At 40.8% G+C, this 25,139-nt stretch overlaps 1 pseudogene; it reads left to right on the top strand.

The window, feature by feature from the left end:
• The first annotated feature begins 12,585 nt into the window (after positions 1 to 12,585).
• LOC126020297 (mitofusin-1-like) lies at positions 12,586 to 23,931 on the top strand (annotated as a pseudogene).
• The last annotated feature ends 1,208 nt before the right edge of the window (positions 23,932 to 25,139 follow it).

The raw sequence follows: 25,139 nt of genomic DNA, 5'->3' as shown, positions 1-25,139 counted from the left end.
CATAGTTGTGTTATGTACTGGATGCGCTTTGGGATACTGCATGCATATATGCTCCTCTTAATCCACATTTGGTCTTGGTTCTGCAAGAGGCTCTGTGTTTAATACTCTGCTCTGTACCATGGCCTTCAGAAGCTCTATTTTCAGAAGCTCATGTCTTTCAGGAAGATCTCCTGAGAAATATAGTCAATCTGCATGTTCAAGAGGTGAGAGAAGTGGGGACAAGATGAAGAGGGAGATGGATTTACTGAACCTCCTCCTGTGTCTACCTGTCCTGCCACTTGACAGGGACAAAGATGAAGCAGGTAACTCGTGCAAAGGTTCTGAGCCTCAGAGGGAGCTAAATGTCAACAGCTGTCTTGAGTCTAGTTGCAATTTTTCATGACCAGAGAATGCTTCAATTTGCTTTTGCTAAAACATCCAAGTTTGATGCATGGGGTAGGAGAGGAAAAAAAAAAGAGAGGGAAAATAAGTTGATGGCATACACACAGATTTATGGAGCTCAAGGCCCCAGCAAGTCAAAACTGAGAGCCTTGAGCCCAAGCCAAGGATAAAAGAAAGTTGATCTTTTGAATAGGTGGGGGTAGGGAACTAGCAGGCTTCTTTATTTCAAATGACAATGTAGTTCTTGAAAATATTCAATGACTAGGATGATTCAAATTTAACTTTTCTTTTTATTAGTATTTTTGGATATTTATTTTGTCAAAAAATTAACTTTAACATCTGAATCACATTTAAATATATAAATCCAGATGTCGGGGTTGGAGTGGTGGCACAAGCGGTAGGGCATTTGCCTTGCACTCGCTGACCTAGGACAGACCACTGTTTGACCGCTGGTGTCCCATATGGTTTCCCAAGCCAGAAGAGATTTCTGAGTGCATTGCCAGGAGTAAACCCTGAGCGACACCGTGTGTGGCCAAAAACCAAAGGAAAAAAAAAAATCCAGATGTCTAGGTTTTTATCTTACAGAAATGAAATTGCATCTGTTATGTTCTCTCTTCTCCCCCTCATCAGTCTTGGCAGTTATCTTTCTATTTTCTCTACTATGTTCTGCCTACTTTAGGGACTTCCCAAATGGGATCACATAGTATTGTCACTTTGAAGTGACTTTTTAGACCTCGTAGTACAATGCACATGAGATTTATTATTCTTGTATATGTGATACAATTTGTTATTTTTGAAGTCTACATAATACTTCATTACATATGCATATGTCACATCTTCCTTATCTATTTACGAATACGTCTCTTGGCTCTTTTACATATACTTCAGTAGACGTGCAACTGGTTCACTAAGACTCTGCTTTAAATTCTTTTGACTATATATCTGGCAGTGGGGTTGCTAAATAACATGGTAATTCTGTTTTTAAGTTTATGACAACTCTCCATACTTTTTTCCATTACTGTTGCACTATTTGTGATATAATATCTAATAGTTTTGATTTGCATTTTTCTATACTCAGTAGTGCTGAGTGTATTTTTCTCCATTTTGAGGATGAGTTTTCTTTAGAAATTTTTCTATTTGCATCTTTTGACAAGGATTTAGCTGGTTTACTTTTTGATGCTTGATATATAGGTGTTTCTTTCTTACTCTGGTTATTAACCCCGTTCACATATATGATTTGAAACATTTTCTACCACTGCCATCTTTTCACTCTATTATTTCAACTGATATGGATTTTAAGCTTGGTGTAGACCCAACATTTGCTTGCTTTTGGTGTTTTATCAGGCAGAAAACTTGAAAATTTTGTCCCATATCTTAAAATTTTTCCTGATACTTTCTTGTATACAAGAAATTATTTCATTATGTTAACCTATCATGAGTTAATTTTTGTGTATGGTGTGAGTTCGGGATTTAACATGATTATTTTGGATGTGAATATCTAATTTTTCCAGTGCTATTTATTAAAGAGATTGTTCTTTTACAAGTATGTGGCCTAAAAGAACATTTGACCATATACATATTTATTTCTGAACTCTGTTTTATTTCATTAGTCTATGTTTGTCTTTATGCCTGTACTACATTTGTTTTTTGTTTTTGTTTGTTTGTTTGTTTGTGTTTGCTTTTTGGGCCACATCTGGTGATGCTCAGGGGTTACTCCTGGCTACCTAGTTATGTTCTCAGAAATTGCACCTGGCTTGGGGGACCATGTGGGTTGCCAGGGATTGAAACTCGGTCTGTCCTAGTTTAGCTGCATCCAAGGCAAACTTGCGCCATTGCTTCGGCCCCACTACATTATTTTGTTTTTGTTTTGTTTGGTTTTCGGGCCACACCCGTTTGATGCTCAGGGGTTACTCCTGGCTAAGCACTCAGAAATTGCCCCTGGCTTGGGGGGACCCTATGGGACGCCGGGGGATTGAACCTTGATCCTTCCTTGGCTAGCACTTGCAAGGCAGACACCTTACCTCTAGCGCCACCTCGCTGGCCCCATTCCACTACATTATTTTTATATATTGCTTTGTATTGTGATTTTAAGTCAATAAACATAAAGTTCCAATCTTGTTCTTTTTCATTATTTTTATTTATTTATTTTTGGGCCACATCCAATGATGCTCAAGGGTAACTCCTAGCTCAGCTCTCAGGAATTATTCCTGGCAGTGCTTGGGGGTCCATATGAGATGCCAAGGATCAAACCTCAGTCAGCTGTGTGCAAGGCAAGTGCCCTACTGACTCCTACTGCATTCAGTGCCACCCACTTTCAATTCTTTTTTTTTTTTTTTTGGTTTTTGGGCCACACCCGGTGACGCTCAGGGGTTACTCCTGGCTATAAGCTCAGAAGTCACTCCTGGCTTGGGGGACCATATGGGATGCCGGGGGATCGAACCGCGGTCCGTCCAAGGCTAGCGCAGGCAAGGCAGGCACCTTACCTCTAGCGCCACCGCCCGGCCCCCACTTTCAATTCTTTTTATCAATTATAATATTATTTTGGTCATCTTTTTAATTATTTTTTAAAGATTGTTTTAGTTCTTCATGGTGCATTGAGATTAAATGTGAATTTTAGGAAATTAACAGAAATTTTTATAGGGATTGCATTTTATTTATTGATTGCTTTGGGTGCTACAAATATTCTAGTATTATTTTTTGTATATATATCCATAGATTGGTTTTCTATGTACTTCTATTTTAACTATTGTAATTTACAAAGGCCTTCATAGTTGGATTTCAGGCATACAGTTACAGTGAATTAGGGCTGTTTCCACCACTACTGTTGATCTCCCTTCACCAAAGTTCCCAGTGTGCATCCTATACCATCACCCTTAGCCCCCTGGCCTGCTAGTATAACAGGCCCATTTTAAGTTATAGTTTGGGTCTCTTGATTCTATTGTTATTGACTTTGTCTTGGGTATTTAGTTCTGTCTTTTTTTTTTTTTTTTTTTTTTTTTTTTAGTTTTTGGGTCACACCCGGCGGTGTTCAGGGGTTACTCCTGGCTGTCTGCTCAGAAATAGCTCCTGGCAGGCACAGGGGACCATATGGGACACCGGGATTCGAACCAATCACCTTAGGTCCTGGATCGGCTGCTTGCAAGGCAAACACCGCTGTGCTATCTCTCTGGGCCCCTGTCTTTTTTTTTTTATCTCCACCAATCCACCTGAGGCCTTTGCCCCTGGCCCCACCCTCTTTTCTTTCATTTCAATTTTATAAAAAAATGCAGAAATATGAGGTAAAACAAATGAATACCTGTCCCAAGGTCCTATGGAAAAGGCGAGAGCCCCTACCTAGAAGATGCAAATAAAAAAAATTTTAAGGGGGTGTGGCAGGTTTTTTGTTTTGTTTTTTTTAATAGGTGCAGCAAATGTTGGGGAAATTAGAAAAGAAAAACACTTGACCTTAAAAAAAAAACAGGGTGTCCCTACCCATGAAGTATCCTGTCATAAGACCAACTACAGGATCCAGGCATACTAAGTGTTTAACCTCAAGGAAGGACCTTCTTCATGGTTCCAGGAAAAGTTCTCCTCAATCATGGTTGTCACAGTCAGACTTCTTGGTTTTTGCACAGATCCTATGTTGAAGCCGGCGTATTATGGAGTGTCTTCTAATTTTATCTCACCATTAAGTGGCGAGGCAAGAAAACCTGCCCTGAAAGCAAGTTGTTGTTTCCTAGATGTCAGGGTGTCATATGAGCCCACCCTGGAACAAGTCACTGCCAGCATGACATTAGGTCCTCCCCCAATGGAAAATTGATCCCTTATTCTGGTGCAGAAAACAGTCCTGGTTCCAAGGAAGGGATCCAAGGAAGGGTTGCATGGTCAATGTCTGATCAACTGAGGCCTAAGTCATATACTTCTATTTTTAGCAGTTTTATAGTTTCCAGTGTGTATGTACTTTATATCATTAAGTATATTTTCTCCTAAATATTTTATTCTTGTTGATGCTGTTATAAATGTGATTATTTTCTTAATTTCCTCTTCATATTGCCAAGTACTAGTGTAGAGAAATGCAACTGACTTTTTAGATCTTGATTTTGGAAATTTTTTGAAATTGTTCATTTTAACAAGATAGTGTGTTTGTGTATTTTTGTGTATATGTGCCAGTTCTTTAAATTTTATACATCAATGATTATGTTAATTTAAAATAAGTGAGTAATTTTGTTTTTTATTTTCCAGTTTGTATACCTATTATTATTTTATTATTATAATAATAATTATTACTATTAATTGGGTTCTAGAAGAAAGATAATGAGCTTGTGATTAGCTTTCAGAGAAACAACAAGTTGTAGGAATTACAAAAAGCAGCAAAGATATAGTTTCAGCAGTTGGTAACCAAAAAACAGGTGATTTTTTAGGGAAATTCCTGGACTTTGATAACAATCTCTGAATTCAAAAGTTTATATATCGGTTCCGCATTGTCAAAGAAGTCACCAACTTTGATTTTGCTTGAGTGCCTCTCTTTAGTGGATTCTAATTCAAAATTAAATTGTATGACAAAGGCTTTAAGGAAAATTTCTAGCTGCTTGCATATGTGTGGCTGTGTGCATATGTGTGGGGGTGAGCTAAATTGTCAACAGCCATCTGGTGTGTTTGTATTTAATTTTTTATGGTTTCTGTTGTAATACATTAGTATATAGACTTGCTATAAAATTAAGTGTTCCTTATTATACTTTTATTTTGCTCTTGCTTAGAAAAAATGATCTGATAGTTATGAAATTCTTGATGAATGATTCTCCCAGATCTTTTAAAGCTCAGTTTTCTACAGAAAGCTTTTATTCATTCAGAATGCTTGTGTGTAGAGGAGAACCCTTTACATACATGAAGCCAACCTTTATTTTCAAAGTTAAAACTGCCTTAGGTTAACTAGAGAGGAAAGTTCCGGAGGGAAAAAAAAAAAGGAAGAATTGGCAGAGATTGACTTTGGATTTGGAGGCAGCCATCTAGGAAAGAGGGGTTTGAAAGAAGAAGGCAACATTTGCCTGAAACACAGGAATTCCTGCTAGCCCACTAGGAGGCATCAGAAGCAAAGATGCAGCTCCACAGGCTCAGGATTGGCCAGGACTGCAGACCACCATGAACCCCGTGTTCCTCAGCAGGTCTCTCTCTGGTGCTGTAGTGGATTCCAGACACTTCCCTTGAGGAAGATAGCAGAGCACCTGCACTATGGTCCTGCACCAGAGGAGCGGAAATCTCTTCCCCAGCTATTGCCACAAACTCATCCTTTCATGAGGAAAAGCACCACCTTTCTTTATCATATTCTGAATTCACAGTTTTCATGACATCACTGTGTCCAATAGTCACCCCGTGTATACTTTTTCATTTACTTGTAGCCCAAATGAGCAGATTGGGAATTATTGCAGAACGATGATAAGGTATTTGAAGAGAGACCATACTTGTAGTATCTTTATCAAGGATTATGTGATGGCTGTTTTACTTATGGAGAATTACTGTTGTTTATGTCTCTCAGTACCTAAGTGATGAATCAGACTTGATCTTTGGGGTATGTAGGAATAAACACAGTACAGAGTTGAGGTGAGGAGAAGGGATGGTAATCCGCTGTTTCAATATTCTCTGGGGTCTGGGAGAGTTTTCCTCACAGATAAAGGGAAGCTGCTATAGCACATCTTGATAGAAAGTAGATCTGGTTGGAAAATGGATTATGTTCCTTCTTGGTATTCTGCCACTACCAAAATGGTTAGTTACTCATCCATTCATCCCCTTTCAGATAAATCATGGAACTTTAAGTGAGGTACGGATGCTCAATTGTTCAGTCTTCATCTATCATTTGGGCAAGAAGGTGCCTGTGAGAGACATACTAGCAGACAGTGTTTGTGGCTCCCCTAGTCCATGTGGAGACCGATGTGTAGTTTACTTTCAAACAGAGAAGCACATTGGGGCTGAAGGAAGAGCACAGTGGGTAGGGTATTCACCTTGCACACAACTGGCTCAGGTTTCCTGAGTTCCCAAATGGTTCCCCAAGGACAGATTCCTGAGCACAGCACCAGGAGCAAGTCCTGAGCATTATTAGGTGTGGCCAAAGGGAAATAAACCAAAAATAGAACCAAACAAAAACCCAGAAGCACTCAGGAGCTCCCCAAGCAGCCCGTTTCTCCTTGTTACCACACCATCCTTTCGGTTCTCAAGTCAAAAACGTAGTTGCCTTTTTTTGTCTGTGTCCTCTTATGTTCCATGTCTCCCTCTGTAGCTTCTACCCTCAAGGTTTATGTGGCATCTTCAGAGGGCACCTCCTCCGTTACTACCCCCAGGCTCAGGCATTTGTTTTGGGTTAATAGCCAGAGTCATCATATAGTCCACTGCCTCCATGCTTCCCATACCCATCATTGCTTCCCAGAAGTTTCAACTCAGCAGGAAAGAACCGAGTCTAAATGAAAATCAGATTCACTCTCTGTTCACTCCCTCTCCTCAATCATCTTTCTCTCAGATGAGAGTCAAGCTTTCTGAGGAGCAATAAGCTCTGTCTCTCTGGACAAGGTCACTCATTCTCTGGTTGGCCCCTCATTGTACTCTAGTAGCATGCAAAACCTCACCTGTTTCAAGGCATGCCCTGTTCAGGCCCTTCCCCAGTCTCAATGGGCCTTCAAGTCTGCCTATGAGCTGCTCTCCCCAAAACCTCCACAAGTGTCTCCTCTAAGAGGCTTTGTCTGACCCCCAATTACAAAAGCTTTCATTCCCAGCACTTGACTCGCTCTCTTCATAGCAGCCCCAATTTCTAACATTCTGGAGTTTTCTGATACCTTTGCACTGAGATCTGATATTTGTTTGCCTTCTGCCAGTGTCGGTTGGAGACTCCCTGAGATCAGGGACTCACCACCCCCTGCAAATATGAAGTCTGGAGACTCATTCATTTATGGATTGCTTAGGTGAAGAAATTTTATGATTCTAGAATATGTATTTTAATGTTTTCACTAGCCCTTGTATACCAAATTATACCTCTAGAATTTATTTGCTTGTTTTATATAGGCCATATCCCCGGAATCCTGGTTTGATTGTGTTATCAGAGGTAGATCAGTTCTCCTCTCCTAAGCTGGTCTCCTTTTAGTCCTCTGGTTTCCAGAAATGGTCTTTCTCCCTCTGTGTTCCACTCATCACTTGCTTTAGAGTGATTGGAAGGTGGGGTAGTTGCCAGGTTTCCAGTTGTGATCTTGCCCAATTCTGCCATGCTCATAGAAATTTGCCTTATGCAGGATTATTGACACATGTTTATCTAGGATTTTATTTTATTTAAAACTTAAACATTTTTTAAAATTAAGATCCTGTAGTTTACAATACTACTTTTAATAGCCTTTATACATATTCCTTTTTTAATAATTTTTATTAAGACAAACATAAATTACAAGTATTTTACAGTTATATTTAAGGTACATAATGGCAGTGAATTAGGGCAATTTCCACCACCAGTGTTGACATTGACCTCCCTCTGCCCAGTACCCAGCATGTTTCCCTGTCTCCACCCTTAGTCCTTTGACTGCTAGTATAACAGGTCCCTTTTGTGTATAGCTTGTTGTAGTTTGGGTCTTTGGATTCTATTATCATTGACTTTGGGTTGGATATTTAGGGCTGATCTTTTTTTTTTTTTTTTTTTTTTTTAATTTTCACTCAATACTCATGAGACTGCTTGTTCCTAGTACCACCCACTTTTTTTTTTCTCAATTTATGAGGCAGAACAAGTTGATTCATGTTCTATTGAAAAAGAAAAAAAAAGTGGGGAATGAGCCCCTTTGGAGAAACAATGAATTTAAATTTAAAAGAAGAAAGAAAAAGAAAAAAAAACAAAATCACATCAAAATTTACAATATTATTAATAATGTTTTCTCACATACATAATACCAACACAATACACCATCTGTGTGACCTTCATCTCCCAATGACTCTAACATCTCTCCTTTTCAACTTTTCCAACTCCGTTGTGTGGATCAGTCCTCCCATTATGTGACTTTGACCCTTGGTTGTTAACTTTTTGTGTTTCTTTAAGTCCTCCAGACCAAAGAGGTCATTCTGCATTTATCCCTTTTCCTTATAACTGACTTCATACAGCATAATATCCTCTAGTTACATCCAGTTGTTGCAAATTGTAATGGTTAGGTTCATTCTTAGTGCCGCATAGTATTCCATTGTATGTATAAAACACAACTTCTTTTTTTTTTTTTTTTTTGGTTTTTGGGCCACACCCTGTGCCGCTCAGGGGTTACTCCTGGCTATGCGCTCAGAAGTCGCTCCTGGCTTCTTGGGGGACCATATGGGACACCGGGGGATCGAACCGCGGTCCGTCCTAGGCTAGCGCAGGCAAGGCAGGCACCTTACCTCCAGCGCCACCGCCCGGCCCCATCACCACAACTTCTTGATCCATTCATGTGTAGTTGGCATTTGGGTTGTTTTCATATCTTAGTTATTGTACAAAGTCTGGAAAAGGACAGAGGCATGCATATATCCTTTCAAATTAATGTGTTTGTGTTGGGGAGATAAATGTCAAGATGAGGTATCATTATTTCTATTATTGTGAGAACTCTCCATTTTCCATAGAGGCCAACTCCAACGACATTCCCACCAAGAGAAGATGGGTTCCTTTCTCACCATAGCCCCACTAACATAGCATGCCAGTATTTTAATGAACTATGATGCAATCCTACAGAATTCAAACAGGAGGTTGTTTTGATCCAGTCCTAGACCTGTGTTTCCACCGTGCCCCTTTACCAGGCAGTTTTGTTGTTTTTTTTGTGGCATAATGATCCGAGCTGTGCCAAAAGCCACCAGGCAGTTTTTTTTTTTTTTTTTTTTGTGGCATAATGATCAGAGCTGTGCCAAAAGCCACCAGGCAGTTTTGTTGTTTTTTTTGTGGCATAATGATCCGAGCTGTGCCAAAAGCCACCAGGCAGTTTTGTTGTTTTTTTTGTGGCATAATGATCCGAGCTGTGCCAAAAGCCACCAGGCAGTTTTGTTGTTTTTTTTGTGGCATAATGATCCGAGCTGTGCCAAAAGCCACCAGGCAGTTTTGTTGTTTTTTTTGTGGCATAATGATCAGAGCTGTGCCAAAAGCCACCAGGCAGTTTTGTTTTGTTTTTGTGGCATAATGATCCGAGCTGTGCCAAAAGCCACCAGGCAGTTTTGTTGTTTTTTTTGTGGCATAATGATCCGAGCTGTGCCAAAAGCCACCAGGCAGTTTTGTTTTGTTTTTGTGGCATAATGATCCGAGCTGTGCCAAAAGCCACCAGGCAGTTTTGTTGTTTTTTTTTGTGGCATAATGATCCGAGCTGTGCCAAAAGCCACCAGGCAGTTTTGTTGTTTTTTTTGTGGCATAATGATCCGAGCTGTGCCAAAAGCCACCAGGCAGTTTTGTTGTTTTTTTTGTGGCATAATGATCCGAGCTGTGCCAAAAGCCACCAGGCAGTTTTGTTGTTTTTTTTGTGGCATAATGATCAGAGCTGTGCCAAAAGCCACCAGGCAGTTTTGTTGTTTTTTTTGTGGCATAATGATCCGAGCTGTGCCAAAAGCCACCAGGCAGCAAGGCCTGCCCAGCTCTTTCTGTGACTTCTGTACATCCAGATGTAATGCTCCCTCCAGCAAAGTCAGCCGAGACAGGGCTAAAAGTAGCTGCGATTCTCCCATCCCAAACTGGCCTCACATTTGACTTCCTTTCCCCCTGAAGAAGGCAATTGGGGTAATTTACTCCTAGATATCTCCCAAATGTCGTAGGCTATGCTTCGACTCCCCTAGTGTCAAAAGGAAGTTCCCATATCCTTCCCACTCATTCAGTAGTCTTAGAAGAATGAAGAGCTCTGGAAAGTTGTGTCTGCCAAGGGCAGAAACTCAATGGAACTTTGAAGTGGCAGTAGGTGCAATAAGTGGGTGGCAAATCCACCTCCTCCTGACTTCAGAGTCCAACTCAGTTGGAAGAGGCCTCTGGAAGTTAGCTAAGCTTACACAGAAGAAGACCCGAAAATCTTCAGTTTCTTTTTTAGGTTGTCTATCTCCCCCAATCACAACATGCAGTGTTATGAAGAAGAGTATAAACTTCATCCACATGGGTAAATATGAAGGTTAAAAGTCATTTCATGCTGGTAATAGGCTTATTTAAGCATTCCCCTAAAATCCCTGGGTATAATGGTCTCAAGAGAAAGTAGAAAAGTGCTCTCCTAGAAGTCATAGGTCATCAAATTTCCACTGATGACCAAATCCAGCCCACAGCAGTGTTTTGTAAATAAGGGTTTCTAGTAGCACACCCAGGTTCAATCTCCAATTGTTAGGTACTTTCCTAACAGAGGCGAATAGTTCTTTCTGGGGCCGGAGAGATAGCACAGCGGCATTTGCCTTGCAAGCAGCCGATCCAGCACCGAAGGTGGTTGGTTCGAATCCCGGCGTCCCATAGGGTCCCCCGTGCCTGCCAGGAGCTATTTCTGAGCGGATAGCCAGTAGTAACCCCTGAGCGCCGCCGGGTGTGGCCCAAAAACCAAAAAAAGAATAGTACTTTCTGATGCACAAATTCTAACATGTTTTCTATGTGTGAACCTTACAGAAATACATTTGTAGATGCTTGCTTTCACCTAAGACAATGCTGAGTTCAAGAATCATGACAAAAAGCTAGCAGGGGATAATCAGCCCAGAAACACATCAAGTCATGTCTGCACTCAACCCATTCCTCCCTTCTCTTTCTCACAGCTCTTTCCTTCTCTCCCTCATTCCTCAGTGCTGAACTCCCTACACATCTGTACTTTATCCCCTCCTCTCCTGCCTCTCCACCCTCATTCCTGTGTTACTAGCATTAAGCACCACCTGCACATGTTCCTGGGGTTCCATGGACATGCTGATGTCCCCTGGGGAGTTGAGTAGACATCTGAGCTCCACTTCTCCTCAGGGTACTGAGATAGTTTCATCCATCTCTCAGGCCCATCACCCTCATTTCATATGGTCCTTCCGATGATGCATTCTAGGTAGATCTTAGATCTTAAGACATGTCATTCAACTAATTAAAACACACAGGGCTAGAGTGATAGTACACTGAATATGGCACTTGCCTTGCATATAGTTGACCTGGGTTTCACCTCCCATACCCTATGTGACTCCCCAAGTACAACTAGGAGTAATCCCTGAACACAGGAGTCAGGAGTCAGCCCTGAACATTGCCAGGTGGACCCAAAACAAAACAAAACAGACACATGTCATTAAGTTCCTGTGAGGATGTGCAGGTCTGTGTTTTCAGGCCTCCTTAGATGGCCTCTTACTCTGCTGTAGGTAACTGTTCTATTTATCCGAACTTACTAGGAACATTTTCTTTCCACTGAAACAACTTAGGAAGCAGCATATGAAAATAGTTCACACTTCTCACTGAAAAAGTATGCCTGCCTTTTTCTCTTTTTTAAAATGACTTTATTTAAACACCATATTACAAAGTTGTTCGTAACACAGTTGGTTTTTTTGTTCACAGTTACAAAGGTGTTCCTGACTGAGTTTCAGAAATACAATGTACTCTTCACCAATGCATATTTCCTGTTACCGATGTCCCCAGTTTCCTTCCCCCCTACCCTCTGCCCTCTCCCATGCATGCCTCTAGGGCAGACATATCTCTCTCTTTCTCTCACTCTCTCTCTCCCTGCCTCTCTCTCTCTCTCTCTCTCTCTCTCTCTCTCTCTCTCTCTCTCTCTCTCTCTCTCTCTCTCTCCCTTTTTTTAACCTTTAGACACTGATTTGCAATTTTTTTTAAAGGACTGGAAAGCACCCGCGGGACTAGAACCACCAGAGGTGATTGGTTTCAAAGATTTGCAATATTTTTGGTGAGGGGTAACATGCCTATCATTCTATCACCTTTCAACACCCAGTTCTTGTTTTTGTTCAGACAGTGACACTCTCACTGTCATAGTGGTCCTTTCCCTGTCTTAAATGCACTTCCCTGCTATTTGTGAATGCCTACTTTTTAAAAAGTCTGACAAGATATGTAACAACTGTTACCAGTGCTTAGCTTTTGGTTTTAATTGACTTATAAAAACTCTATTATTGATTTTTAAATAGTGACTAGAATATTTGACATATTTTCCTGAACAGAAAAAAAGTGTACATCAAAACAAAAGAAAGACATTTGTCTTGGATTCTTGCAGTTGGACAAGAAACAGAATGAGGAGCAGGCCCGGAGGAGCAAAGGAGGGGAGGATGGAGCACTGTGAGGATGGGGTGGAGGCGTCCAGAGTAATGGGCATTACTGTCTGCGTCCTCCACAGGCCTGGGGAGCTTGACATCCGGTGGGTGTCAGGCAAATACTGCAGAGCCTGGGCTTCAGGGCACCACCCACAGTTGGGGGACAGTGATGACATTTCTCCACCCCTCTGAGTTCTTCCCTAGCTGGTTGAGCAAACAAACTGGCCTGAGAAATACCTGTAGGATAAAAAGAAAAATTTATCTGCATAAAGATGGAGAATTAACATGGCTGTACATTCTAGGGTTATCAAGATGCCTGGAAAGTTTTATTCATGAGTGATTCTGGGATCAGAGCTTGTGCTGGCGAGGATAGAGGGTGTGGAGCCTCAGCATGAGGAGCCTGCGAGGAAGGGTCTGCAGAGTTTCTCCCACAGTCAGCTCAGCTGTGCAGTTGGCCCCCTCTGGGTCACCTTGGTGCTCGGGGAATGGAACAATTTCTCTGGAATCCCACGGGCCTTTGCTAGAGAACTTCCTCCAGCTGCCAAGGAGGGGGAAGGCTTTAGCAAAAGCCTCTTCAGAACTGGGTAGCCTGTGTCAAAGTGCTGAGGAAGCCAGTACTTCAGGAGCTAGCCACTTTCCACTTCATAACGTCTTGTTTTTATTGGAGTTCCTCCTTGGCTTTCTTCAGCCATCAAATTCTTCCTGCATCTCACATGACTAATGCAGAGGCCAGAGTTATATAGTAGAGCAGGTAGGACCCTTGCCTAGTGTGCAGTCGACTGGGTTCAATTCCTGGCATTCCAAATGATTCCAGGAGTGATCCCATAGAGTAGAGCCAGAAGTAAGCCCTGAATACTGCTGGATGTGGCCCAAAAACAAAAATTAAAAAATGATACATTGCTGTACCTTGTTGCTTCTTCCATCTGCTCTGAACATCCCCCTCCTCTCCAAAGCCAGGTTTCTTTAAATTGAATTCATACAAGTTTCCATCTCACCCCATGTATCCTGTTACATCCCATCTCAAGGAAAGCACGCACCAGATGTGGTCTTTTCCTTCCCTGGTGCAGGGCTTTCCTCTTCGAAAAAAATTATTTGCCAAAAGGCCCGCTTAGTGAAGTCAATCATTTGACCCTTTGCGTGGATCATTGGCCATAATTCCAACATGGCTGTAACATTACCTCCTTCTCTATTTGGCCACTATAGAAATCCAGCCTCAGCTCTCCTACAGACAAAGAAATGTCAGTATCAAAGCCTGCCAAAAGTCTCCTGCTGAGCTCTCCTGTGATCTCTCTCTCTCCTCCCATTTCCTTATAGGTATCTGGTTTCTCTTTACCTGTCTCTTCATATGCTAATTTTAGCTCTGATCTCATTGGTTCATCCCTTTTCTTTTCTCCCTGGCTACGCCCCAAAAATCCATCTATATAAGGCCTATTCAAGAAATAAAGCCTCTCTCTGGCCTCTCCCTCTTGTTTTCACCATGTAATTCTGTGTGGTTTCATTTATTTCATATTTCATATTCGTCCGCTTGTGCATCTGCTTGACTCCCAGTGGAAAAATAAACCCACTAAGGTTTGCTTCAGGGACTTTTATCTAACTATGATAAAAAGTCCGCAGCAGTATTCCCCTGGAAAGCTTACTCTTCTAAGACTGTACATCTGCCTCCTGGCTTTACCTCATTCCTTGTAGTGTTGCATCCCACATATCCAAGTGGAGGGTTATGACCCCCAGCAGCATCTCCTGACCACCCTAAATTGGACATTGACTGGGAAATACTTTGTATTTGACATAAGAAACTGTGTGGGGATCAGATTTCAGCAGCTTAGACCGTTCTTAACTCATATCATCATTCTAAAGTGCTATCAGTGACCAAGATGCCAACTTGCTCACAATCTACTGGTCCTCCGGCCTCCCTCCCTCCCTCCCTCCCTCCTTCCCTCCATCTCTCCCTCCCTCCCTCCCTTCCTCCCTCCCTCCCTCCCTTTCTCCCTCCCTCCCTCTCTCCCTCCTTCCTTCCTTCCCTCCCTATTCTAATTATAATTCCATTTCCCCCTTTTTTCCTGGAACTTAGGAGTGCATGCTGAAAACATGCTTTCCCCTTAGCCCTATTTCTGTCTCTAACTGGGAACTTTCTAGCAAGGAAGTAAGTCTATGTATTTCTATAAGGCTTTTTTTTTTTTTTTTTTTTTTTTTTTTTTTTTTTGGTTTTTGGGTCACACCCGGCAGAGCTCAGGGGTTATCCCTGGCTCTACACTCAGAAATTGCTCGGAGGACCATATGGGATGCTGGGATTTGAACCACCGTCGTTCTGCATGCAAGGCAAATGCCTTGCCTTCATGCTATCTCTCCGGCCCCTAGAAGGCCTTTTATTTCCTAATATCTGGATTGTTCTGTAATTTTCCTGAAATCTAGCGTGGTTCTAAGTTCAAGCTTTTTATTTATTTTTTTAAGAACACAGGGTTAGTATGATAAACACAAATGAACTAAGCTGAATTAGAGCCAGTCATACTCAGTGACAGATTAAAGAGAAGCAGAGAAAATAAGAATAAGAAAACATTATAAAAAGATGAAACCAAATCTCAAATCGAGAGTTAATAAGGTAGCATGCAAACTAAGTGAGGTAATTTAAGCATTTTATGGGCTTCTTTTGGCAACCTTTTAAAATGACAGTGAAAAATTTTTTGTGGGTAAACTTGAAGAGCAAAAAGAATGAGAAGATAGCAGAATAATAACTTTGTGATAACCAAGTTTTGGAAGCTGAGTGGTAGCAATGGATGGGAGGAAATTGTCTCAATTAAATGAGAGACCAGATATTGTCAATGGGATCCAATAAAAGGTTAAAATAGAAAAACAAGAGAAAAAAAAATAGACTCAGAAACAGAGGCACCACTATAACCTGGCAGGTAAATGAGTCCCCTAAAATAGCAGAGGAAGCAGCCTGGTGGATTGAGAAAGGGGATGGGGCACTGGGAACAACTCTTGCAATTTAAATTGAGGACAACAGACAGACTTCTGGAAATGATGGAATAGAATAGCAAGCTAAAGTCTCATCAGCTCACATCTTGAGTTCCTAAGAGACACAATCATCCACAGGAGACACCAAAAAATCAGTGAAATTCCAAATGGGGAGGAAGATTGTAATATTGGCAGAAACCAGGCTGAGGTGGAAAATAAAACAGAGGACGGTAGGTTCAAGTGCTTTAAGCTAGTGATAGTAGAGTTATCTGAAGTCACTTTGCTCTTGCCTTCTTTTTTTTTTAGAGAATAATTTAGAAATCCAGCCAGAATTAGATCAGAACTCTAATTCTGCTCTTCAGCATGAATAGGGGTCAGGAGTGGTTCTGCAGATGCAGAGACATTGTGGAACATTACCTCTGGATTGTTCTCCTTATACCTCTGTTAGCTACCCTGTAAAGAATCAAGGTTGGTGAATCTCTCCTGCCACTGTCCTCCCAGCCCCATGCCAGAGAATAAAAAAAAAAAATACTACAATGACAGTGTGGCCTGCAAGAAAGCAAAATTAGTGAAACCAAGTGCACAAGCAGAAAGTTTGGCAATTTTTCTAATTTTGGCAATATTTCACAAAGAAAATGATGAGTCTCCAGAAAGGAAATTTAAAAACACAGAATTTAAGGTGATTAAAGAATAAAGAAGAGGGTCCCCGGCGTCCGGAGCTCTGGAGAAAGAGGATGAGGCGGCAAGCGGAGAGCTGGGCTGAGGCGTGGTTGCTGGGTGACCGACCCAGTCGGAGCCGGGACTGGCATCATGGCCGAATCGACTTCTCCATTTTGTGCTGGCGAAGAAGGCAATTACTTCTATCTTTGATCAGTTACTGGAGTTTGTCACTGAAGGATCACATTTTGTTGAAGGAACTTACAAGAATCCAGAACTTGATCGAATAGCTACTGAAGATGACCTATATGAAATACTGGGGTATAAAAACAAGCTTTCCATCATAGGTGAGGTGCTGTCTCGGAGACACATGACAGTGGCATTTTTCGGCAGGACTAGCAGTGGAAAGAGCTCTGTTGTCAATGCAATGTTATGGGATAGAGTCCTCCCTAGTGGGATTGGCCATACAACAAATTGTTTCCTGAGTGTTGAAGGAACTGATGGAGATAAAGCCTATCTAATGACAGAAGGATCAGATGAAAAGAAGAGTGTGAAGACAGTTAATCAGTTGGCCCATGCCCTTCATATGGACAAAAAGTTGAAAGCTGGCTGTCTTGTGTTTTGGCCAAAGGCAAAATGCGCCCTCTTGAGAGATGATCTGGTTTTAGTAGAAGCCCAGGAACTGATGTCACTACAGAACTGGACAGCTGGATTGACAAGTTTTGCTTAGATGCTGATGTCTTTGTTTTGGTTGCAAACTCTGAATCCACATTAATGAACACGGAAAAACAGTTTTTTCACAAGGTAAATGAGCGACTTTCCAAACCAAATATTTTCATTCTGAATAATCGTTGGGATGCCTCTGCATCAGAGCCAGAGTATATGGAAGACGTACGTAGGCAGCATATGGAAAGATGTTTGCATTTCTTGGTAGAGGAGCTCTAAGTAGTGGATCCTTTAGAAGCTCGAAATCGGATCTTCTTTGTTTCAGCAAAGGAAGCTCTCAGTGCTAGGAAGCACAAAGCACAAGGAATGCCAGAAGGTGGTGGGGCACTTGCTGATGGATTTCAGGCACGATTACAGGAGTTCCAGAATTTTGAACAAATCTTTGAGGAGTGTATCTTGCAGTCAGCAGTGAAACAAAGTTTGAACAGCACACTATCAGAGCTAAACAGATCCTAGATACAGTGAAAAACATAATGGATTCAATAAACATGACAGCAGCAGAGAAAAGGGTTTATTCAAGAGAAGAGAGAGAAGACCAGATTGATAGACTGGAATTTATACAAAACCAGATGAACATTTTAACACTGGAAGTTAAGAAGAAGATCAAGGAAGTCACAGAGGAAGTGGCAAACAAGGTTTCATGTGCAATGACAGATGAAATTTGTCGACTCTCCGTTTTGGTTGATGAATTTTGTTTTGAGTTTCATCCTACTCCAAGTGTATTGAAAGTATATAAAAATGAGTTAAATAAGCACATAGAAGATGGTATGGGAAAAATTTTGGCTGACCGGTGTACCAGTGAAGTTAATGCTTCAATGCTTCAGTCCCAGCAAGAAATTATTGAAAATTTGAAACCATTTCTTTCAGCTAATATACAGAATAAGCTACTTACATTGATCCCTTGCAAGAAATTTGATCTCAGCTATGATCTAAATTGCCACATGTTGTGTTCAGACTTTCAAGAGGATATTTTATGTTGCTTTTCCCTGGGCTGGTCGGTCTTCCCTTGTTTATCGTTTCTTGGGCCCTACCAATGCTCAGAGGGTGCTTCTAGGATTATCAGAGCCTATCTTTCAGCTCCCTAGATCATTAGCTTCGACTCCCACTGCTCCTGCCAATCCAACAATACCAGATAATACAGCACAAGAAGACTTCATGTTTACCTTGATAACAGGATTGGCTTCTCTTACATCTAGAACTTCTATGGGCATCATTGTTGTTGGAGGAATGGTTTGAAAAACTGTAGGCTGGAAACTCATATCTGTTTCATTAAGTATGTATGGAGCTTTGTATCTTTATAAAAGGCTGACCTGGACCACCTGTGCCAAAGAGAGAGCCTTTAAGCAACAATTTGTCAACTATGCAACTGAAAAACTGCAGATGATTGTTAGCTTCACAAGTGTGAACTGCAGCCATCAAGTACAACAGGAAATGGCAACTACTTTTGCTCGCCTGTGCCAACAAGTTGATATTACGCAAAGACATCTGGAAGAAGAAATTGCTAGATTATCCAAAGAAATAGACCAGTTGGAGAAAATACAAAACAATTCAAAACTCTTAAGAAATAAAGCCGTTCAACTTGAAAATCAATTGGAGAAGTTTACTAAACAGTTTCTACGTTCAAGTAGTGAAGGAGCATCTTTTTTTTTTTTTTTTTTTTTGGTTTTTGGGCCACACCCATTTGACGCTCAGGGGTTACTCCTGGCTTTGCGCTCAGAAATCGCCCCTGGCTTGGGGGGACCATATGGGACGCCGGGGGATCGAACCGCGGTCCTTCCTTGGCTAGCGCTTGCAAGGCAGACACCTTACCTCCAGCGCCACCTACCCGGCCCCATGAAGGAGCATCTTAATAAGAATTTGCTTTTGGTGATCATCATTGGAGAAAACAATGTGGAAGCTTGGAGTAGTTGTTATTTTTATGTATGACTTTAAATATAAATTACACTATACTTAAGTTGCAAGTCTTGGTGTAGATTTTGGTAATGATGTGTATCTCAGGGTGTCTGCCTTTCTGAAGAGTGTCATGATGTCTCTAGTTTTAATTTGGGATACTGTAAAGGCTGGTTGTTTGGTGTGTTAAAATGAATTAATCAAAAGCAACAGAACTATGTGACCCCTGAGGGTGGGGCCTTGCTCTGAAATAGGGCTCTGGTATCCAGACGTTAATCCAGGAGTTAGAGGATATTCTTTTCATCTTCTTCAAAACTAATTTTTGATGCCTACTTAATGGGAAGTCACTTCATTGTTTTATATGCTACATTGATTTAACCACAGAGGCAGGCGTAAGAATGTTCTTTGAGTGTATTATTTATGCAAAGTACATTCACTTTTGCCATTTTGGCGGGTATGTAAACCACTAATATGCTGTTTTTAATGCTCATTAAAATTGATGTAAAACAGAAATGTTCATTACTACAGTCCAAAAAAAAAAAAAGAATAAAGAAGAAGCATTCGATACCTTAATGACATAAGATGGACTCTTATCTAAACTAAGAGCTCAACTAAACTCTCAGCTAACTTCAGAAGCAAGCTCAAGATTTTGAAAACAGCTGCAAGAGAACAAGAAATTCTTATGAAACTTTCTTGTGAAATTGTGAAAATTTCTAGTGAAAATAAAGAAGAGGCATTAACCTTAATGACATTAAGAATTTCAACTAGGGGCTGGAGAGATAGCATGGGGGTAAGGTGTTTACCTTTCATGTAGAAGGTCATCAGTTCGAATCCTGGCGTCCCATATGGTCCCCCGTGCCTGCCAGGAGCAATTTCTGAGCACGGAGCCAGGAAATACCCCTGAGCACTGCCGGGTGTGACCCAAAAACCACACACACACACACACACACACACACACACACAAGAATTTCAACTAAACTTTTTATTTGATACTTCTTTTTGTACTGTTGTGGTGTTTCACCTTCTTTTTCCCCTTAGTCTCTCAAACCGAGGATGAGAGCCTCTCGAAGGACTCTGCCCATTTTCGGCGTATTTGATTTCTACCTATTTTATTACTTTTCTCTTCTTCAAACAAAATCACTAACTTGAACTATCTAGTCCCACCTCCTATTTAGAAGGGGGGGAAATAATGGAGGTACCATGACCAAACAGTTGTAGATCACTAAGTAGTAAGCTAGGCACAGAGGGGACCACTCATTCTAGCAGCCCCGGGGGGTGAGGGTGGAGGCTATGGGAGGCAGAACAGGAACAAGGGTAGAGGGAGGACAATTTGATGGTGGGAATTCCCCTGACTCAATGTTAATATGTACCTAAAATAATACTGTGAACAATATGTAAGCCACTATGATTAAAATAAAAATTATATTTAAAAAAAAGAATTTCAACTAAACTTTCAGCTAACTTCTGAAACAAGTTCAAGATTTCAGTTTCTTTTTTTTCGGACCACACCTGTTTGATGCTCAGGGGTTACTCCTGGCTAAGCACTCAGAAATTGCCCCTGGCTTGGGGGGACCATATGGGACGCTGGGGGATCGAACCACGGTCCTTCCTTGGCTAACGCTTGCAAGGCAGATACCTTACCTCTAGTGCCACCTCGCCGGCCCCATAAGTTCAAGATTTTAAAACCAGCTACAAGAGTACAAGCACAAGAAATTCTTCATCAAAGAAATTGGAGATTTTTAAATTCCAAAGAGACATGCTGGGTAGGAAAAGCACAGTGAATTCAATTGAATATGACATGGAAGCATAGCAAGTACAGTCAATCTCAGAAGAATACAAATACCAGAAAGCTAACCCTGTGAAATCATATAATATCTCGAATAGTGAAGAATCAACAATAAAAATTAGGTCTTTAAATGAACTGTTAATTTTAAAAAATTAATGCAAAAATGAAATATAATTTTTGCTCCATCAGATTCAGTTGTGGGTAGTGTTTGGAATCAATAAAATACTACATGTTGTTTTGTTTGTTTGTTTGTTTGTTTTTGGGTCACATCCAGCAGCGCTCAGGGGTTCCTCCTCTCTCTATGCTCAGAAATCGCTCCTGGCAGGCACCGGGGACCATATGGGATGCCAGGACTCGAACCACCGACCTTCTGCATGCAAGACAAACGTCTTACCTCCATGCTATCTCTCCGGTCCCGCTACACATTGTTTAATGTTTTAAATTGTGCAATGATTTATCAGGACTTTGGTAAAGAGGACGTCTGGATGTGTGAGGGGAGTTGTGAGGACTCAAACCTTATCTTTTAAAGTAGAAAGTGAAATCCATGGTTTTTTAATTTTATTTTGGGTTTTGGTTTTTTGACCACACCCGGTAACACTTAGGGGTTACTTCTGGCTACACACTCAGAAATCACTCCTGACTTGGGGGACCATATGGGATGCCAGGGATAGAACCGAGGTTCATCCTAAGCTAGTGCATGCAAGGCAGACGCCATGCTGCCACCACTCCAGCCCCTTCATATATATATATATTTGGTTTTTGGGTCACACCCAGCAGTGCTCAGGGGTTACTCCTGGCTCTATGCTTAGAAATCACCCCCAGCAGGCACAGGGGACCATATGGAATGCCAGGATTCAAACCAATGACCTTCTGCATGAAAGGCAAATGCCTTACCTCCATGCTATCTCTCCAGTCCCCATATATTTTCTTTTAAAAACATTTTAAAAAATTGAATAAATATGAGATACACAGTTACAAAGCTGTTTATAATTTAGTTTCAGTTATACAGTGACAGGACATCCATCCCTTCGCTTCCTAACAATATCCCTAGTTTCCCTCAACCCTAGCCTACCTTTATGACAGACATTATTCTCTCTCTGCCCTGTCTCTTTGTCTCTCTTTATCTATGTCTCTGTATCTCTATCTAGTTCACTCATTCTCTCGCCCCCTCTCTTTTAGGCTCTGTGGTTTATAATACTGTTACTGAAGGGGTACCATTCATATCATTTTATCTCCTTCAGCTCTCAGTTCTTGCTCAGTGATCATTTCCAACTATCATTTTCATAGTAGTCTCTTCTCTGCCCTAACGGCACTCCTTTCCTCACCTTTGGTGGCTGTTTAATATTATTTGAATTAAAAATTTTTTCATTGGTGCTTAAATAAAGGTCTAATTAAAAAATAATCGAACCAAAAAATAATGTTCATGACTTCAGAAAAATTATTATTAAAGAAAATACAGTGAAAATAGGTAGAAAGCCAAGAATTTATTAGTCTTTGTTTTGCTTTGTTTTTTTGGTTTTTGGGTCACACCCGGCAGTGCTCAGGGGTTACCCCTGGTTTTATGCTCAGAAATCGCTCCTGGCAGGCTCGGGGGACCACATGGGATGCCGGGATTCAAACCACCACCCTTCTGCATGAAAGGCAAACGCCTTACCTCCATGCTATCACTTCGGCCCCAAGAATTTATTACTCTTATGAAACTGTCCCCATCCCCAAGTTTATATAAAGTTGAAGTCCTAACTGCAGATATTTAGAATGTAATTGCACTGGAGGAGATTAAGAAAAGATGAGATCATATTTACACTACTTCAGTGTGCCCCAAGTCCCAGGAACAGGTCCTAGACACCCACTAAGGGAAGGAACACCATGAGAGAACATGAAGAGATTAACTATCAGAAAACGATCCTTCCCCAACTTGAAGTCAGATTTGCAGCATCGAGAGCTGAGAAAGTAAGTCAACGCATTAGACTGACATCCAGAGCCCTGATGCTGAAAGGCCCAGATACTGTGGGCAAGGTTGGGTCTGGGATAGTTATAGGGTCGCACTCTCCGTTCAGCAGCTGAGCTGAGCCCCGATTTTGCTAAACATTTCCAGGACTTCAGAGTTTCCAGGTCTTCTTCCCAAGCTCTGCCCTCGGGTAGGGGAGAGTAAGCACTTTCATTTAGGCCCAGCTCCAGGGCCTTTGTGTTGATGAGTTGGCACAGTAAGGCTGGCTGCTCAGCAGACCTATGTACTCACTGGCACAAGCCTTTCTCTGGTCCCTTTGTAAAGACTTTTTTCCTTTGGAGCTTTACTATGTGGAAGACATGGAGACCAAGAATTTTGTGTAAAGCAAATTTGCCTTTTGATGTTTTCTTCTTTCTTTCTTTTTCTTTCTTTCTTTTTCTCTTTCTTTCTTTCTTTCTTTCTTTCTTTCTTTCTTTCTTTCTTTCTTTCTTTCTTTCTTTCTTTCTTTCTTTCTTTCTTTCTTTCTTTCTTTCTTCTCTTTCTTTCTTTCTTTCTTTCTTCTTTCTCTTTCTTTCTTTCTTTCTTCTTTCTCTTTCTTTCTTTCTTTCTTCTTTCTTTCTTTCTTTCTTCTTTCCTTTTTTTTTTTTTACTGTGGTCCTCTAGTTTATGCAATAGACACAAGTATGCCTGTTTTTCTTTTTTTCTTTTCTGAGTGAACCTCTTCCTTTTCCTGCAAAACTTTATAATTTTTCTAAGTGAGAAACCTGACAAAACAGATTCTAAAGAAAACGAACTGGAAGGGCATCTGTAAGTTCAGATGGAAACTTAAAGAATAAGGAAACTTCTTAAACTCAAGTAGTAATATAATTTTTGTCTTGATTTTTTGAGAGAGGTAGTCAGATGACAAAAATTTATAAACTTATTAGTTTTTCTACATCAACTTTGTCTTCAATGTGGGGCTTAGTCTGTATTTGTTTTTTACTTTTATCCTTAAATAATAGTAGAGAATAAAGTTACTCTTCACAACAGCTTGTCTCTTGCAATGGAATTATCCTGAAAATCCTGTCAGAGATGAAAACCTCCCTAGAAGAGTTTAAATTGATTTTTTTTTCTTTTTGTCCATCCTGACATGAATATTATAAGCATACAAGGACAGTAGATAGAGGAAGGAAGTGAGACTTATCAGTGTCCTGTCAATTTGTGAATCTGTTGAACCACCACTATGGCCACTTTCTGTGGTTGTTGTGTGATAATGTTCGAGGTCTAGGCCTTTTCTAATAAAGTGGAATCTATTTGCCTATACAGCAGTTAGGCCAGAGTAGATAGTCTTGCTTTTCGCCTATGGGCTGGCTTCTTGTAGCCTCCCAGAATCTGTGTCCACTGGAGCTCCGAGAGCGTGTGAGGGTGCAGCCATTTGGGCTTAATTTCGCAAGAGTTCTCTTAGAGTTTCTTCCTTTTTCTTGATGATTTTCCTGTGTCGACATAGCAACCAAAACCCAATGGTTGTGTAAGACAATGGTTGACCTGCAGACAACAGAGTTGCAGTAAAATATTAGCACCTCATGCAAATAAATGCACAGGGTCTCTCTCTCTCTCTCTCTCTCTCTCTCTCTCTCTCTCTCTCTCTCTCTCTCTTTGGCATTTGTATCTTATGATTTATTTTCTCTTTTTTAAATAATACCTTTATTTAAGTACTAGGATTACAAAAATGTTTGTAGTTGGGTTTCAGTCATAAAAAGGACACACCCCTTCACCAGTGCAACATTTCCACCACCAATGCCCCTGATCTCCCTCCTCTCCCATCCCCTGCTTGTATTCGAGATAGGTATTCTCTTCTCTTACTCATTAACATCGTCATGATAGTTGTCAGTGTAGTTATTTCTCTAACTGGACTCACCACTCTTTTTGGTGAGCTTCTTATCATGAGCTGGTCCTTCCTTCACCCCTCATTTCTATTTTTTCTTAAAACACATACATGAGTGAGACTATTCTGTCTCTCGCTCTCCCTCTGACTTTTTCATTCAGCATAATAGTTTTCATGTGCATCCATGTATAGGAAAATTTCATGACTTCATCTCTCCCAACAGCTGCATAATATCTATTGTGTATATGTACCACAATTTCTGTGACCATTCATCTGTTGAAGGGCATCTTGGTCGTTTCCAGATTCTGGCTATTAAAAATAGTGCTGCAATGAATATAGGTGTGCAGAAGGCATTTTTGTATTGTGTTTTTGTGTTTCTAGGGTATATCCCTAGGAGTGTATCTCACGATTTCTGTGTGCTCTATAATATATATGTGTTCACACATATAAAATAAATATCTTAGTGCTTCATATGACAGTAGTAAAAAGTTCAATTATTTAAGAATCCAAGATGTCTTTTCTAAATACTATTCATTTTTGCAGTGAGTGGCTTTGTCATATTTATTTTATCACAAATTTCTGCCCTTTGGAAGGGCCAGGGAGTCCAGCTAAAGAAATAATCTAAACTAACCAGCAGAACTAAAATGTTACCCTCTGAAAGTATGCTTTAACCTTATTAAATACTTTACTATATTTTGAGAACATGTTTACAAAACCATTCATGTAGATGGGATTTCTTATGGTGA

Source organism: Suncus etruscus, chromosome 10 (assembly GCF_024139225.1).
Source record: "Suncus etruscus isolate mSunEtr1 chromosome 10, mSunEtr1.pri.cur, whole genome shotgun sequence".
NCBI classification, from domain to species: domain Eukaryota; kingdom Metazoa; phylum Chordata; class Mammalia; order Eulipotyphla; family Soricidae; genus Suncus; species Suncus etruscus.
Note: the sequence above shows the minus strand (reverse complement) of the source record. Positions and strands in the feature narration are given on the sequence as shown.